Source organism: Nannospalax galili, unplaced genomic scaffold, assembly GCF_000622305.1.
Source record: "Nannospalax galili isolate Female #2095 unplaced genomic scaffold, S.galili_v1.0 scaffold996, whole genome shotgun sequence".
Classification (NCBI taxonomy): domain Eukaryota; kingdom Metazoa; phylum Chordata; class Mammalia; order Rodentia; family Spalacidae; genus Nannospalax; species Nannospalax galili.
Window position 1 is genome coordinate 958,237 of NW_008339436.1, and position 6,000 is coordinate 964,236.

At 41.6% G+C, this 6,000-nt stretch overlaps 1 protein-coding gene across 1 annotated transcript in view; it reads right to left on the reverse strand.

Annotated features, from left to right (window-relative positions):
- Nucleotides 1–6,000, reverse strand: part of Nudcd3 (NudC domain containing 3) — a 104,301-nt gene that overhangs the window by 77,219 nt on the left and 21,082 nt on the right. The gene's annotated exons all lie outside the window — the stretch shown is intronic.

Sequence of the window (6,000 nt, forward strand, 5' to 3'; positions counted from 1 at the left end):
TCCTCAGGAAACATCGCAGAAGAAGGGGGAAAAACGTAAGAGCTGGAGGAAGGGGCAACATGATGTGGCCAGTGCAGTCCTGCACCACTGAAGCTAGGACTACTTGTACAAGGCTGGGCCCACCAACATCTTGTCATGGAGGGGGAAAAGCTCATGTGCCCCAGCCCTACCTGAGGATTTATATGCAGTTAAAAGTTGCTGGGGAAGGGAAAGGCATTTTTCTTCAGGGGTGGAACCACTGGCCAGGTGCCCCTGCTACTGTGAATCCCTCACCCATGCTCCTTAAGAACTCTGATGAAACTCATATGGGTCAAAAAATAAAAAAACAACAGGGCCAGCCACATGACTCCCCAGGTAAAAGTGCTTGCACAAGCCTGACAACCCAATTCAATCCCCAGAACCCACAGTGGAAAAGGAGAACCAATTCCAAAAAGTTGTCCTCTGACCTCCACATACATTCCATGGCCCATGCACACCCATGTACATAAATGATAACAATAAATAATTCAAAAATAAAAATAGAGGCTAGGCATGGTGGTACACATCTTCAATCCCAGCAACTGGGAGGCAGAGGCAGGCAGATCTCTGTGAGTTCCTAACCAGTCAGAACTACACAGTGAGACCCTGTCTCAAAAAGCAAAATAAATAACTAGACATAGAAGGGGACTATTTAGGAAGAGTAGACATGGGGGGACAAGAAGGAGTAATGAGGGTACCTATGATCAAAATATACTAGAGACGTGTGAAATGTCATAAATGAAAACCCCTTATATATAATTAATACAGACTAATAAAGAAAAGCTTGGGTTCTGAAAAGAAGAAGTATATGAAAGTGAAGATGACATGCCAAAGGACAGGTCAACTGGAAGCAGTTTGGACAATAAAACAATAAGGGTCATAAACTATGAAACACAAACATCAATGAATATAAATATGAAAAACTGGATAAATAAATGGAGAAGAAAATCTTGTCCTCACAGTGCGCTACACAAAAACAGCAGTTCATTGTTTTGAACCAAGAGTCTACACTAGTCCTTAGTAGACCAGACCAAAATGGAGTTACTTATGGTAACCACCACCTCATCAAACTGAACTTTAAAATTTTTTGATATTTATTTTATACAAGTAGTTTGCCTGAATGTACGTAAGTGTACCATATGTGCAATGCTCACAGAGGTCAGAATAGGGCATGAGATCCCAAAACTGGAGTTACATACAGACAGTTGTGAACTGCTATGGGTGATGGGAATCAAACCTGGGTCATCTGCAAGAGCAGCCAGTGCTCGTAACCACTGAGCCATCTTTCCAGCCCCCCAAATTGAACTTTAGAATAAACTCATTTTCAAAACAAAATAAAATAAAACAACCAAAAAAGGGATGAGCCCAGAATGGTAGCACTTATCTTTAATCCCAGTACTTGGGAGGCAGAGGCGGATGACTCTCTGTAAGATGGAGGCCAGCCTGGTCTATGGATGGAGTTCCAGGCCAGCTGGGGCTATAGGGAGACCCTGTCTCAGAAAACAAAACAGAAGCTCCAGTCAACCAGAATCAGGAAGGAAGTCCCTTCTATTGGGGCCCTCCCTTCCAGAGGTAACTGACATGGCCAATCCACTGTTGCTCCCTGTTTGTGCTTACCTCAGTCATTTTGTCTATAAAACCAATCTCCCAAACACACACAAAAAATTCATCCTATTTTATAAAATGAAATACTGCCTGATACTTGAATTGCAATTAAAAGCTAATTAGATCTTTAAGTTTATTTTAATTTTATCTTTTGACAAGTATAATTACAGTTAATAAGTGCAGAATGATGGAAATAGAAAATCACTTAACAAGCACTATACTAATCATTATTTTAGGCAAAAATAATCAAGCTAAGATTACTGGGCAAAAATATGTTGCGAAACAAAACATTTACCTAGTCTTAAAGCATCTCCCCACCAGATACCATCAATTCCAATGAGAGACAGCATAATACACGGTGGAAAGATGTGGCAGCTCTCCCTTAGTGTGGGAATCAGTTAAGATGAACAGGAACGGGACAAATGACATTGTGAGCCTCCTGACACCAGGTGCTCAGAACACAGCATCACTTCTGTAGTATTCTTGCCCCAAATATGTAAGATGAATATAGCCATAAGGAGCATCAGAAGAAACAACAACAAGGAACTTCATAAAGAGAGAGAGAGAGCATGCTAGGGGCAGGGAAGGAGAGGGAAAGAACAAACTCTGTCAAGGTCATGAAAAACATGGATTAAGAAACTGTCCCAGATAAAGGAGACTGAGGAGACAGTCACAAATATAAAGACGATAGCACATAAAACCCTGGCAGAGAAAAAAGTACATTATTGAAACAAGGGGCAAAATCTGAACAAGGTCTATAGATGAACTAATAGCAAGAAATATGGAGATTCTCAGTATAAGTTTTACAATTTTTTTTTTGTAAATCTGAATTACCTAAAAGTCAAAGGTTTTGGGTTTAGGGGTTTGTTTGTTTGAGACAGGGTCTCCCTGTAGCCAGAGCTGCTCTAGAACTTGCTCTACAGACCAGGTAGGCCTCAATCTCACAGAGATCCACCTACCTCTGCCTCCCAAGTGCTGGGATTAAAGGCGTGCACACCAGCACAACCAGCGCCCAGGTGTTTTTTTGGGGGGGGGGTGTTAAGACCAAATAATAACAGTAATGGTAATACATACTAGTCCTTGGTAATCCAAGAATGGACTGGCACCATCCAAGGACACCAGCACACAAATCACATGCCACACATCATCCTCACTCTGCAGAATCCCATGCTGCTGAGTAAGGGCCCAGATCTCCATGGCCTCCAAATATGATTTCACAGCTCACAGGACTCTTAGCCAATTCACCTGAGATGACTTACTCTAGATCTCAAAGGAACTCTGTACAGTGTAACTAAGCATGTATCTGAGTATTCAGGAACAGTGTCCACAGCAGGTTTCTCAACTTCAGAGATGTTAAAAGTCAGTCACCCCAACCCCCTCACAGCATGGTACAGAGCTCCTGACCCACAGGAATATGGTCTGCAGTCCTGAGCTATCACAAAAGAGCTGCAGTCTCCTTGGGGAAGGGAGAACAGAGCAGGATCATAGAAGGCAAAACTAGAGGAGTTTACACTCCAAGACTCAGGACAAAGGAGTAGGAAGAAGAGGTCTCAGGCTTCTGCTTGTGAGTTTAAAACACAACTCAGAATTGACCTAAGAAGACGGAAAAATATAGAATATGAACTGTAAAAATGAAAGAAAAGGGCTAGAGAGACAGCTCAGAAGTTAAAAGCACTGGCTGCTCTTGCAGAGGACCAGGGTTCGATTCCCAGCACCCACATGGCAGCTAACAACCATCTATAACTCCAGTTTCAGGGTAATTTGATGCCCTCTTCTGACCTCTGCAGGAATGCATGACAAGGGTGCACTCACATGCAAGCAATATACTCGTACACATAAAATAAAAATAATAAATAAAAGTAATTTTTCAGGCTGGGCATGGTGGCGCATGCCTTTAATCCCAGCACTTGGGAGGCAGAGGCAGGCGGATCTTTGTGAGTTCGAGGCCAGCCTGGTCTACACAGTGAGTTCCAGGACAGCTGGGGCTACAAGGAGGCCCTGTCTCAAAAAGACGAAAAAAAAAAAGTAATTTTTTAAATGAAGGAAAAATAAATTATTGTTACTTAATGATGGCATTCATGAGATATGTTAAAACTCCAACGTTGATCGTTTTGAATATGACTTCTAACTTCCATCATCCATTCATTCAGCTGTTTACTGAGTGCCAAGTATATTCCAGGTACTGGGATCAATAGTGAACAGGTGGCCAAAGGGCCTTCCTTGCATGGGAAAGTCAGATGCCCTGTGAGAGTCCTGAAACCTCTTCTCTCCTCATCCTTACTCTCTGTCTTGGTGATACTCATCCAGATTACAGCCTTCAATGCATTTAAATGCTAATGCTTTCCAAATATAACAGTCCCTGCTCTCCACAAAACTCCAAACCCATGTCCACAGCCTATTTGGTAAAGCCACCTAGACCTCTGGTCAGTTTCAGCTTCTTAAGTCAACAAAGCTGCAATTACCCCCAATCACCCACAGAAGCTGGCTCTTCTATGCTTTAGTGATTGTCAGCTCCATCCTTTCAGTTGCCTGGCAACAAAGCTTGAGGGGGAGAAAAATGCACAGTTACATTTAAAATTCTGAGTGCAAAAAATACATATAATTTACCATTAAAGATAGTCATTATATAGTAATAAAATATAATTTATTACTAAAGATAATAAATACTAAACAATCTATATGCCTAGAAAAACCACCAACAAAATTAAATGAGAAGCAATCAGAAGCCAACCAGAGAACAGTTTCATTGTATAGAATCTATTGGATGAAAACATTTAAATTCTACACAAGACTTAAGTAAGACATTCTTAAACAGAGAGGCTTAATGTCAAGTCTTAAAAATGTCAATTCTCCCTAATTCAAAACATAAACTGAATGTATTTCCATGAAAATTTCAACAGGATTTACATACAGAAAAATTAATTCCACAAAGAAAAATGTGGGGGGAAAGTGACAAAACTTACCAAGTATTAGAAAGCCCCAGTAAATTAAATATCTTGGTGAGGATAAGCAAATCGAATATACAGTTTAGTATTCTAAATGGACAGATGGAATGGGAAATGAGAAAAATCCAGAAACATGCACAAAGACAAATCAGAATGTAACGGATATTAAAAGTGAATGACACTTCAAAGAACACCAAAGAAGAGGAAAGAGTAGCCCAGAAATGAGCTTAGGCCACTGGCAGGCAACTGGAATGGGATCAGGTTCCCTCACGCAAGCTGGCAGTGAGAAAGCAAACCATGAGATTCTCTCTGGGGCCAATTTAGCAACATCCATCAAAATTAAAAAACCTTCTGACCCAGTAATTCCTGTTCTGGGAATTCATCCAACTGATACTCATACGCATGTTCCAAGAAAAACATACAAGCATACTCACTGCAGCACTTATGACACCAGCATACTGTAAACAACTTAATACCCACCCCACCCCCCTTAGGGAACCATTAGATAATGATTCTAAGATAAACAGGGTAGAATACTATATGGCAGTAAAGAAAAAACCTTGGCCTGTACACATCAGAGTCACTGGAAAGCTTCTGAAAATCTACACATAGGCCACACCCAGACCTATTAAGCAGACCTGAGAAAGGATCCAGTAATTTGCATTAAGGATCCAGTAACTTGTATTGTTAATTCCCCAATGATGGTAAGGTCAGAAGTGGTAAAGAATCCATGGGTCAACCACCCAAAGGAAAGCCCAGACTTCAGTGCTCAGCAGCAACATGGGCTCAAGCCACTGTTCTCAACTGCAGATGGGAGGTCAATAGTCCCACCTCATCTAGTTTTGAGAACAGTGGAAACTCACATGTGTGCTAAGGAGAGGGTGCCTGGAAACAGAAAGCACAAAGTCAGGGCCAGCTGCTTATCAAGCTTGAGTGTTCACAGCACATTTGGGGGATGTGGCAAAGTCAATAGTCACAGATGTGCTGTGTGTACACATGTACCATATAGAATAGGCAAAGTTTATGCAAACAAATACATTTTACAAAAGAAGCTAATGACAAGGGTTGCTCCTACGAAGAACAATTCGTTTCCATTAATATTCTTTTAACTTTGGTCAGGCCTGGTGGCACACGCCTTTAATCCCAGCACTCAGGAGACAGAGGCAGATTGAGCTCTGTGAGTTCAAGGCCAGTCTGGTCTCCATAGTGAGTTCCAGGCCAGCTGGGGCTACAGGGAGACCCTGTCTCAAAAAAAAAAAAGACAAAAAAAAACTTTCTTTTAACTTTAAAAAATATTAACCTGCCGGGTGTGGTGGTGCACGCCTTTAATCGCAGCACTCAGAGGATCTCTGTGAGTTCAAGGCCAGCCTGGTCTACATAGTGAGTTCCAGGACAGCTGAGGCTACAGGGAGACCCTGTCTCAAAGACCAAA